A 12,382-nucleotide genomic window follows, 5' to 3' on the forward strand; every position below is an offset into this window, starting at 1 on the left:
TAGGATGTAGAGAACTTGAACATATCGTAGTCGTACAGGAGAAAGTGACCAACTAACAACATGTTAAATGTTCAGTAGGGCCATTTAAGTCACTTTTGCTTGGCAAGAAAATAAACATCAATGCAGTAAGTCAGTTTTAACTCAATATATTATACTTCCAAGATTAAAATCCTATGGGATTTTTTCAGGGCAATATTAAGCTAGTGAGATATCGAATAGTCAATGATCACGTTTTTGTAAAAAATGCAATTGGTCACATTCTCCCGTATGACTACGATATTGTGAACCCAATCGCCATGGATCTTCCTCGAAAGACCAAAAAAATCTTGGATGCTACAGAAGGATAACATAATTCGAAGGCATGGTGACGCTGTCCATGACAGAAGGACCTACAACCTGATGACTAGGAGAGCTAACAAAGTGATAACAGTTTACAAAGACGATAATTTGGGATGAAGCTAGGAAGAACAATAATAATTAATTAGATTTGTTAACGAAGGCTAATTAATTACATAAAAGTCAATAAACGTATAACATCATGATATGAAAAGCAATGAAAAGGATTCTTTTGTCATGAGTCTATATTTTATATGAAAAAAATATCAAGACGCTTTGATCGCATTTAAAATATTTTTATTTGGCCTTCAAACAACTAACAATAAAAGCAAACAGGATGAGTGATTGATATTCAGCGTCTTCGTATTTTTACTTTTATTTTATCGTTCGTAAACGACTATTATTTAATAGCTATCAAATTTACGTTTGCTCAAAAAAAATCTCCCATTGATCTCCAACGTGCGCTTAATTATTAAGTTAGATAGTAACATTACATACAAAACGTAAATAATTACATGTAATCTCGGTCTAAACGGTAATTTGAATATACTAGCATTTTATCCCATACATTAGACCAGTGGTCCTACACCTTTTTATACCTGCGGACATGTCAAGATTTGAAAATTTTACCGCGCTTATTGATTACATTTTTTTGACATCTCAACAAAGATAAACAAGAATTTGGAAGGCTGTTTTACAGGGCTTACGACTGTCATAAGCTTGGTTAAGTGATCGCTCTACACACGTGTAACATACACCAGTTCTACCAATGATTGACAATTAAGCTACTATTTTTTTGGAACTCCTAGATATATCGATCAAACTTGTGACATAGTACGTGCGAGTTCACAACAGCCAAATATGTATGTTGGAAAAGGGAAAGCTTTTAAAAAGTAGAGATTATTTTTATTTGCGTGCAAGGTCCAAATCCATGATTAAATTCACATTTGTGCTTGAAACCGCCTAAAACATGATTTTTTTTTTATTTAAAATTTTTATTTTTATTTTTTTACGTAACTTGTGATTTGACAAGTTAATTTGGTGGATCAATATGAAGTTTTTTTTTACTTCGAAGGTACTGTGTCGGCGGTAACTTGCCGGGAAAGAGTTCACAACTGATTTTTTTTTCGATACTTATTTAATTTTAATTTGAGTATGTTTGATTTTTTTACATAATTTTTACGCAGGGTCTTGGACGGTCCGGCACCTTTCGATTCATGGACCGGTACCGGTCCACAGCCCAAAAGTTAAGCACTACTGCATAAGAAGCCTAAAAAAACTATGGTTATTTATTTAATCGTTATTGTAATAATATTTATCTTAATATTTATCAAATATTTTTTTAATGTCCTTGTAGGACATAATTATTATCCGTAGACTGGACTTCGTTATCTTAAATATTTACTTTATTTGCACACTCAAAATAATTTGTAAATCTACATACATATTATTGAAACATTTTGACATCTCAACATAGATGAAGAAGAATAAGGAAAGCTTAGTATTTACAGGGCTTACAACTTACGTGATCACTTTATACAGGTATAACATTCACAATTTTATCCATAATTACAAAAAAAACTTCTTCTTCTTATTTTTCCACTTATATAAGTTCAAACGATGATATATAGATGAAAGTAGACTATTTACAGTCGAAATGCGATCTCTCAAAAGAATGTGCGACAAAACGATGTATGATAGATGTTCGAATAGTGAAATAAGGAAGGAATACAATACATTATCGTTAAAATTAAGAAAGGTGTGCAGAGATGGTTTGGACATATAGAATGTATGAGTGGAAAGAACGGTAAAACAAATTTATGAGCCGAATGTAATTGGAAAAGAAGCAGAGGAAGACCGAGAAAAACTTGGCACGATCAGGAACGCCAAACACTTGAAAGCGGTCAGGTTAGGAGTCGAAATAATCGGCGGGTCCGCCTCCGTAGTGTAATGGTCAGCACGCTCGGCTACCGTTCTGGAGGTCCCGGGTTCGATTCCCAGGGGGGGGTCAAATAAATATAAGTGATTTTTCACTGTAATATTTATTCAATATTACCCTGGACTGGTACCTGAAGCGGAGGGCTGATCACCTTTCCTTCATGTGTTAACGATCAAGATAACACTGCGTTTGTATGATGCAGTGCCCTATGCACCATTGGGGTGCGGATGAGGGTTTTAAAAAAAATGTATGACGAGATGCATAAACGCGAAAGAGGTGAAGAATGTTTGCAAAGACAGAGTGGAGTGGAGTTCTATTCTCTCTGCTTCTCCTTCGGAGAAGCGGCGTGATGGTTAGTTGGTTAGTTAGTTTGACCCTCCCCCCCTGGGAATCGAACCCAGGATCTGCAGTACGGTAGCCGAGCGTGCTGACCATTACACCACGGAGGCGGACGCCAACGGCTAGTAAAAAATAAATATAAACCTCCTTTGTTCTATATCTGAGTATATATCCTGATTAGTAATGGTCTAGTTATCACACTCCGAGGAAGAATTACTAAAACATACGCGAATATGTTATGCGTCTGTGTGCTCCAGTAGCCGCAAGTGATTCGTAAGAACAAGAAAAAAAGTAAATTTTGTAGTTAGTTAGTTACCTCTTTTCTGTTTATGGTTTTGCTGGATAGTAAATAGTCTCTCATAATTGAGGGCGTCTCGGTCAAGAGTTATGTAAGAATTCATACGAGAAGATGTAAATACACATATCGCTCACTCCTTTCAACAAAGTCATACATTAAAAATCGTCAATTTTCAGTTGTGCATGTTTTCGAAATGCCCAAAAAATGTAGTATATCCCAGCAAAAGCGGCATATTTATCACTTGATATTTACCCGCTACAGAGCAAAAAGTGTGTTTTTGCATTTTAAAGAAAATGTATTGTTTAATTATTTTTTTAAATAAACTTAATATTTTTCAAATGGAGAAAAAACATTCAGGTTTTACCTAAAAAGATCTGTTGCACAGTAAAAAGTTCTGTAAGTGGCTTGATATTTATTTTGATTATATTTGTAAACTTAAAAAAACGATCTACGAATTTTTTTTTATATATATGACGTTGTTGAAAGGAGTGAGCGATATGTGTGGGGAGAAATAACATATTGTACGCAAGAATTGTGCGGTCGCGAACATTTTACATATTCTCCAAGAAGAGTGGTAAGCGCAGTCTGTAATGAGATGTGGTGGGCTCGTCTACCCACATACAAATACTCATTACATACCAATTACTTGGGTTTAGAGTTGTGCTTTCCGTTATTGATTGTTTGCGAAATTACGAAAAGAGATTTTCTTCAAAAAAAATGTTCATTTACAATCGATTATGATCGATGTAGTGTAGATAACTTTGGTCCATTTTTTGACTTTTATTTCTAACGACTCTGGTATTTTGAAACTATTACGGTCTACAGATTTGTGTATATATTATATATAGAATTGTGTCGGGTTGTGGTCCCGTGGTTAGTGTCGCGGACTCTTGAGTCTCTTGAATTTCTAAATTCGAACCCTATTTCTGATAATGAGCCGCTTAGGCTCACAGAAAAAGTATGAAATTGAAGTATTTTTCTAAAAAATAAAAACACAATTATTTATCTTTTTAATAAAAAAAAACAGTTTATGCTATCTTTCCTATGTAGTTAACTTACCTTAACTGATTGATATTCGGTGCTTTGATTTAAATTCTATAATTTTGAACGTTTAATGTTGTGAATAAGTATTTAGACACACTCATGTTGTGAATAAAATATAGTTACTGGTAAAATTATAAGCTTCATAAAAAAATATTAAGCATATTTTCAGTCGTCTCCCAGTATGTAATCTCCCAGTAATCAGGGGTTCGGATCTTGTATACATATAAATAAAAAGGTCTGTGCGAAATAAAAGGTTTTTCAATCCAACCAAAGATGGCTGTTGTCAATGGTGTCAACTCAATGGTGAAGCGTCATGTGATTGATGACTAATGTATGAGCTCGAAAATTTTCAGCAGTCTGGTTGTCAATGATGCTGAATGTTACACGTGTGTAAAGTGATCACTTAATCAGCCTTTGACAGGTAATAAGCCCTGTTAATACCCAGACATCCATATTCTTCTTGTCATATCTATATTTAGCTTATTGATAAAAAAAATCCATCGCATTATCATATTATTATTCATTTTGTTAACATATTTAATATACATACATATGTATGTGCGTATGTGTGTGTGTATGTGTGTGTGTATATATATATATATATATATATATATATATATATATATATATATATATATATATATATATATATATATATATATATATATTATATATGTTAAAATCATAAAACCCTAAATAAATATGTATTACAATACAATACGTAAATGATTAATTAAAATACTTAACGGTACTTTTTTGATATCTGTTTCATTATATATGTATATCAAGATTTATTCAACACATTGTTAAGAGGTTCGCTATTTCAGATAAAGAATTTTTTCGAGATAAAGACTAATGAATACTCAAATAAAATGGTTTCATTGTCAAGGTCGGCAATATCAGCCATTAAGAGACATATCGCTCACTCCTTTCAAGAACGTCATAAATCAAAAATCGTCAATTTTCAGTTTTGCATGTTTTCGGAATGCCCAGAAAATATACTATATTCCAGCAAAAGCGGCATATTTTTAACTCAATATTTACCCGCTACAGGGTAGAAAGTGTTGTTTTTGCATTTCGAAGAAAAGGTATTGTTAAATTATTTTTTTAAGAATACTAAATATTTTTCAAATGGAGAAAAAACCTTCAGGTGTTACCTAAAAAGATCTGTTGCACAGTAAAAAGTTCAATAAGTGTCTTGATATTTATTTTTAATACATTGTATTATGTTTTTAAACTTTAAAGACGTTCTCCTGAAAAATCAAGTTTTTTGATTTATGACGTTCTTGAAAGGAGTGAGCAATATGTTAAACTTAATGCTTAAAAGAAATTATATAATATTATATGTGGTGACATAATAATGCTTCAGTAATACTTTTAGGTCGTTTTCAAAAAGTTTCGATACTTATAAAAGTTATAAAACAATAGTTTCTTCCACTATTTGCAGTATCTTGAGTGTGTTTTATTTAGAACTATTAAATTTAAATTAGTGCAAAAAAAATACTCATAAAAATGGACTGTAAAATTATTTTTACATCAAATATCAAAAAACTGTTCGTTGGCTTCACAAAATACGGGCAAAATAATGTAAAAAATTATAACATAATACGTAAAGAAACAATTGTATTAATTAAGGTATTTCATCACAGGTTTTGCCTAAAAATTTGACGCATTATTACAATGTTTTTTCAAAAAGCTTCATTTCATCTCACCAATATGATTTAAGAATAATGTTTCAAAATTGGTTCATAAATATGGAACTTCCAAGAACTTGAGTAGTGTGGTTGTCAACAATGGGTAGAATTGGTGAATTTTAGACTATGTAAAGCGATCAGTTAAACCAGCCTATGACGGTCGTCAACCCCGTAAATGCCCAGACTTCCATATTCTTCTTCGTCTTCGATTAAATGTCAAAAAATAATATGAAAATAACTCCTGTAATTGGAGATAATCCAGATTTTGTGAACAAGTATTTGGACACACTCAAAATGTAAAAAAACAACATGAAAAATATATTTAAAAAAAAATCAAACATCGAAAAACTGTTCGTCGGCTTCAAAAAATACTGGCAAAATAATTTCAAAATTGATTCCATTATATGGTATGTAAAATGGCAATTCAATTGATTAATATATTTCTACACAGATTTTGCCTTAAAATTCCACACATTATTAAAATTAAAAAAAAAAAACGGTGTGGAGAATACATTTTTTTAAAAATATATCGAGTAAGACTTTTCATCGTACCTATATGCATATTTGTATATCGTAACGATTAAATAATGGCTTTGCACTCATGTTTATTTTATCAGTGTTCATAATAAGTGTCTCATGTAAATTTTACTACCCTCAGAAATATCACATGACAAAGATACGAACACTTAAAGTGACGCGACCCTGAGCCCATAAGTATGTAACATACTTGTAATGGACCAGTGAATCAGTGAGCGAATCCCCGAGAGTGGATCTTTGTCAGACGGGAGGAATATCTAACTTAACATACTCAACCTATAAAGGATTGTATAAGACTCGTTTTGTGTTTATAACAGCCAATATAATTAATATTTTCATTAAACTTTTTTTTTGAAAAATTCGCCTTCATGGAAACGATGGAGTTATTTAATAATGGTAACATTGCTAAATTATTGGCGGCTCTATTTGTTGATGTCTATGGTACACCCTTATGCCGACCCAATGGTGCACAGGGCATCTTTCAGGTATTTTCTCAAATTTAAAATTGTGGAATTTTGTAACTGGAATAGTACAAGTACTTCGTGTTTATTTTATGTGAATGACTGAAAAATTCCCAAATAAAATAAATACAAATAAAGCTGCGTTCCCATTTAATACGAAACACGAACCAGACCGTTCAAGTACAAGATTCGAGCTCTGTCTAGAGGGAATTGCTCCGGCCGAATGCATCTCTTTGGAGAAGTTGCATTTATGCAGTTACAGGAGTGATTCATGTTTACAATCAAGTGGGCATCCGGCATTATAGGGACCGCTCCGGTTCCCAGTTCAATGTTTTACATTGCTCTACACAATTTCGAAGAAACGGAGTATATTTGTCAGACTTTTTAAATAATATTTATTAGTTGCTTTAGAAAATTTTCCTTGCCTATTACGTACAAGAATTTATGGGATATGTAGTTTATATGTCTTAAAAATTATAATGAATATGTATTACATACTTACTTACTAATAACCCTTATCCGCACGCAATGGTGCATAGGGCACTGCATCGAATTGACGCAGTGTTATCTTGATCACTACTTACACGAAGGCAAGGTGATCACTCTTGCGCTTCAGGAACCAGTCCAGGGTAATATTTAATAAATAGTACAGTTTTATATTTTATATTATCCACTGACACTTCGTGATGGAATTGCATTTTTAATATATTATTAGATTAAAACCAATACGTTTAGCTTTTCCACTTTATTTTTAATCAAATAAAAATAAAGTGGAAAAGCTAAAAATATTGGTTTTAATCTAATAATATATTAAATAGTACAGTGTAAAATCACTAATATTTATTTTCACCCCCCCTGGGAATCGAACCCGGGACCTCCAGCACGGTAGGTAAACACGCTGACCATTACACAATGAATATGTGTACTTAATAATAAATGTATAATATTGATTTAATTATAGATTTGGCGTTTAATTTGTAAAAATTATATTAGAAATTACATTTACATATTTAATGTTAAAGTCAAACACTGATTTGAAAAATGTTAAATAATATTGATCCCTAAAACCGATACAATAGATACAACAATACAATAGACACAATGGATTCAATATCTTATATCAATCAAGATTTGTTACATAGCTCATTTATTCGTCTCGTCATATTTTCTAAATAAGACATCACTAAATCTGATAGATCTTTATGTCCTATTGCCTCATCAATTTTTCTCAACTGCATAGCTTCTTTTACGCGTTCTGTTTCCAATTTGAGCCTTTTTTTAATTGGACATACCCACACTAAAAATGACATCTTGTGATGACGTCTCATCACATTCACAAATAGAATTATGTCTGATTTTTAAACGGAAGAGGTATTCTCGAAATGTTCCATGACCCGTAAAAAATTGATTCAATGCATCCACTTCCAAACCACTTTACGTTTAAAAAATCAGTTTTTAGATAATGGCAATCGGTAGAAGATTTAAAATATTGACGTCTTTTTTAACATAATCTACCAAAATTAATTAAATACGGAATTAAATTAAATAGAAAAATCAATACTTTTGCAAAACTCGCTATGCCGCTCGACAGTTAACACTCAAAAATTTTCAAGTTACTGTAAACTTGCTAAGTTGCGTAGTAGCTCATGCGAAAAAACGTACCAAAGTTACCTGGATCATGGCACTTAAAATTTAATGCCTCTAAAAGATTATTTTTTTCAAGAACTAAATGAAAATACTGTAGAAGATTTGACAATAAAGAGACTTTAATGCATATTATGCATATTATTTTTTGACGTCTCATCAAAGATGAAGAAGAATATGGAAGTCTGGGCATTTACGGGGCTGACGACCGTCATAGGCTGGTTTAAGTGATCACTTTACACACGTGTAACATTCACCAATTCTACTCATTATTATACCCATATTATGCATATAAATAGACATAAGAGTGTAAAAATATGTATATTTAAATTTTAATTTTTTAAGAGCAGATAGGATAGAAGTTTAAAATATAAAACTGTTTAAAAACTTTGTATGTTGATTGAATTGTATTGCAGTTGAAAAACTATCTTTGTTTAAAGTTCTTCTGCAAAACTGTAATTTTAAAATGCAAATTCAATGATTATTGATAAACAGTGATTTCATTTCTTAACATAAATGAATTTGATATGATCCTAGACTTAATTAAATTAATGCACCTTTATATATTAACTATAAGATAAACATTTTTATCAGTTTTCTCAACTAAAAACTTTTTTGACATAACGTGATTTGCGATTGGACTACCCAATTTATGTTTGTATTTATCAGACTAGCGAACTAAGGCGAAATTCCAGTTTGATCCAGCCCTTCCTGATAACTTATTCGATTATTTAATTCAAGGGTACTTGATTAAAAAAGGGGATAGTTGAATTAAACAAGGATTTTCTCGTTGTACAACTAATGGTCAACTTAAATAACTAAAAATATTGCAGATTGCATATAAAATTATAACATGTTGATTTCTTAGGGATGAATCGAATGAAAGTAATCGAGATATTTGATTAACCATTTATGTGAATGATTATTCGATTGTAAAAGTCGTTTTAGTGATTTATTAGATTCAGCGATTGCTAAAAATTCGTGAATACGTTCAAGTCGGCGCGATGTGTATAGTACATTCATTGCCACGATTTTTGCAGCTAATATTTTTATGTCCGAAAATTTATTCAAATTAGTTATTGATAACGAAGGAAAATATTTTTTTATAAAAGATTCATACATTTTATTTATTGTTTCGGCATTAACTTTGTGGTAAGACATGTTACAATGATTAAAGAAAACACTTCGTTTTTTACCACTTGAGTTTTATTATAGACTACATGTTTCAGAAGTTAAACTTCCATCATTCAGGTCTGTATAATAACTAGAATATAAAATTGTTCTATAAATAAGGAGAGCGGAAAGTAAGAGGAAGGGGTTAGTCAAGGGACGGAGTTTGAAAACAAAGGAAAAATGGAAAGCAATGGTGAAGAATTTTGAAACAATATATTATTTAATAAATCATTATTAGAACTCAGGTTTTTTTTTTCCTTATTTATAGAACAATTTTATATTTTATATTTTAGTTACTATACAGACCTGAATGATGGAAGTTTAACTTCTGAAACATGTAGTCTATAATAAAACTCAAGTGGTAAAAAACGAAGTATTTTCTTTAATCATTGATTCATACATTATTTCGAATTTTCCCATCAGCTATTAATAGATATTTTCATTACTGTGATGAATTTACTATTTAAGAAAATAAAAGCGTCGTAGAAAAAAAATGATGTTTTTGATGAAATATCTAAATATTGGACTAATTATTTCATTTCCAATGTCAAGGACAGTAGAATATTGTCTACCTTCACCTATATTGGCAACTCTTTAAAAAATAATCAGATAAAGTATTACATACTGTTATCATAATTAAACAAAATATCAATTAAAAATAAAGTTTTATCAAGAAATATAAATATTAATCAATCAAAATAATCACAAATAATGAATGGCAAAATATTATTACAATGCTTGTTATTGAATTTTTTTTATGTAAAATAAAAACAAGATATCAATATGTAAATTTTATGTAACGAAAAGAGACAAAATAATGAATTTTACATGTACATTACACTTCATGTACATTAAATATTTATATAGAAGATAACTGTCATCGATTTCCCCACTTTGATCAACAAAAAAACCTGCATTTTAAATAATTTAACGTTAAATCGTATGTTTCTTACAACTAAAACGAAAATACCTACAAATTATGATAAAACCGACCTAGAATTCTAAGTCTTTGAAAGTTGTTTCGCCTTGTGACAAGTAAGGGCATTTTAATATTTTATCTTACACTACATAGTCAATTTAATGCCGGTTCAATTAATCGTTATTTACGTGTATTATACCAACATGAATTTGACGCATTTATGAAGTATATTATTATTTTAGAAGGTTTTATAATGTCAAGTATGTAGAATATACATATATATATATATATACATATATATATATATATATATATATATATATATATATATATATATATATATATATATATATATATATATATATATATATTATAAACGTTATATTTGATGTTATAACTTTAAAAACAAGCTTTTCAAAGAACCTTTTTGTGAATATATTTTTGTTTTGTTTGTTCAATTGTTTTTAGCTATTATAATGATATTTACACATTTTACATTTGAAAAATAATTTGCTGAAAACTGAATGTGAACAGAAAAAAAAATAAAAGAAAATTCTAGAAAGAAATATGATGGAAATGAGTAATCAACAAATAAACTCACCTGGTGTATTTATACACTTTTAAAATACCTCTAGGTTAAACCACGTTTTTTTAATGACTTTTGTAATCCTTTGAAAAGATACAATGAAAATAAATAAATAAAGCTAATGTAAAACTAAGTGACTGCGATCGCGGAAATGCGACCCTAAGCAACCACAGAACGAACACACGTCCGTATACCAGTATGGTCAGATGTTGAGTGGTAAGTGCGTCTCGGTACTGTGTAATGCGTGTTCATTTCTCCACCAAACGGAGTATACGCGGAGATTACGTGCATTATTATATTGTGCTCTAGAAATTCCTAAGGGATACTGAGATAGTAATGTTTCAATACGGTATTATCATTCGGGAGGAATATCTAATTAAACATACTAAACCCTGAAGGATTGCGTAAGACTCGTTTTATGTTTACAACAGCCGGTGTAATCAATATTTTCATTCATCGTTTTCTTTTGCAAAATTCGTCCTTGTAAGTTGCAGAAATAATCCACACTACTACTATTACAGCTCTATAAAGCAGATACATAAAGGGATACGCCCCATAACTAAACTGACCATTTATTTTTGTCCTCAAAACGGGACACGTCCCAATTTTTACGTAATAGTATGGATATTCAAGAAAACACGTATTTTATCATAGTTTTTATGTATTAATAAAAAGAAAGGAATGTTGATAAAAAAAATAAGAGGAATAAATAATATACATAATTATGAAAAAATTATGTTGTTTTATATTTTTCTGATGAACGTATAAGTGGGTTTGCTTAAGAATGGAATTCTTGGCAGGATTTTTTAAAATTTATCTTAACTAACAACATCGTTTTAAGTACACCGACTTGTAATTGTGTTTTTTCTGTCGTGTACAACTTATTCATCTGTGAAAAGACTCTTTCTACGGGCGCCATATGCACCGAAATCAAGCTAGGATTTGTTCAGCAAAGTTACATGAAACGGCTATACTACAAACTACTGTGTTATGGGCCATAACACATCCGATAACGTACAATTTGATGACGTATGTATAGCGGTGTCCGTTTTTCGTTTTATTAAAATATTTAAAGTTTAAAACTTCATATCTCCCTTATTTATCCACATATTTCAATTAAAATCGTACCGATAAATCTTGTGATTTTTATTAGGGAAATTGATTTATTAGCTAATTAAACAAAAATCATGAGAAATCCCTATTAAAGCAAGTTTTAGTGTACGAAACAGTATTAATTCTTATCTTCTTTTATCATCCCTTCTTTTCCCGCCTTGGGAGCTAGATCCTAATTTACCCCTTATATCTTGGATACGGTGCAATTTATTGTAAAAAAAAAAGAATGGGGAAAGAAAATATTTTTATTAAAAATCTCATTGTATTTTTTTAAATTTATTTTTAACTGGCAAGAAGAA

The 12,382-nt window shown here is 30.5% G+C and overlaps 1 protein-coding gene across 1 annotated transcript in view; it reads right to left on the reverse strand.

Moving 5' to 3' along the window:
* Window positions 1-11,188, reverse strand: part of shd (cytochrome P450 family 24 subfamily A member shade) — a 78,542-nt gene extending 67,354 nt beyond the window's left edge. The window contains exon 1 of the mRNA XM_088278046.1: window positions 10,986-11,188. The gene's annotated coding sequence lies outside the window, so the exon portion shown is untranslated. The remainder of the gene's footprint in view (window positions 1-10,985) is intronic.
* Between the last annotated feature and the right edge of the window lie 1,194 nt (window positions 11,189-12,382).

The sequence above is a fragment of the Brachycentrus maculatus genome, unplaced genomic scaffold, assembly GCF_059751285.1.
Source record: "Brachycentrus maculatus isolate JH-2025_06_01 unplaced genomic scaffold, ASM5975128v1 h1tg000055l, whole genome shotgun sequence".
Classification (NCBI taxonomy): Eukaryota; Metazoa; Arthropoda; class Insecta; order Trichoptera; family Brachycentridae; genus Brachycentrus; species Brachycentrus maculatus.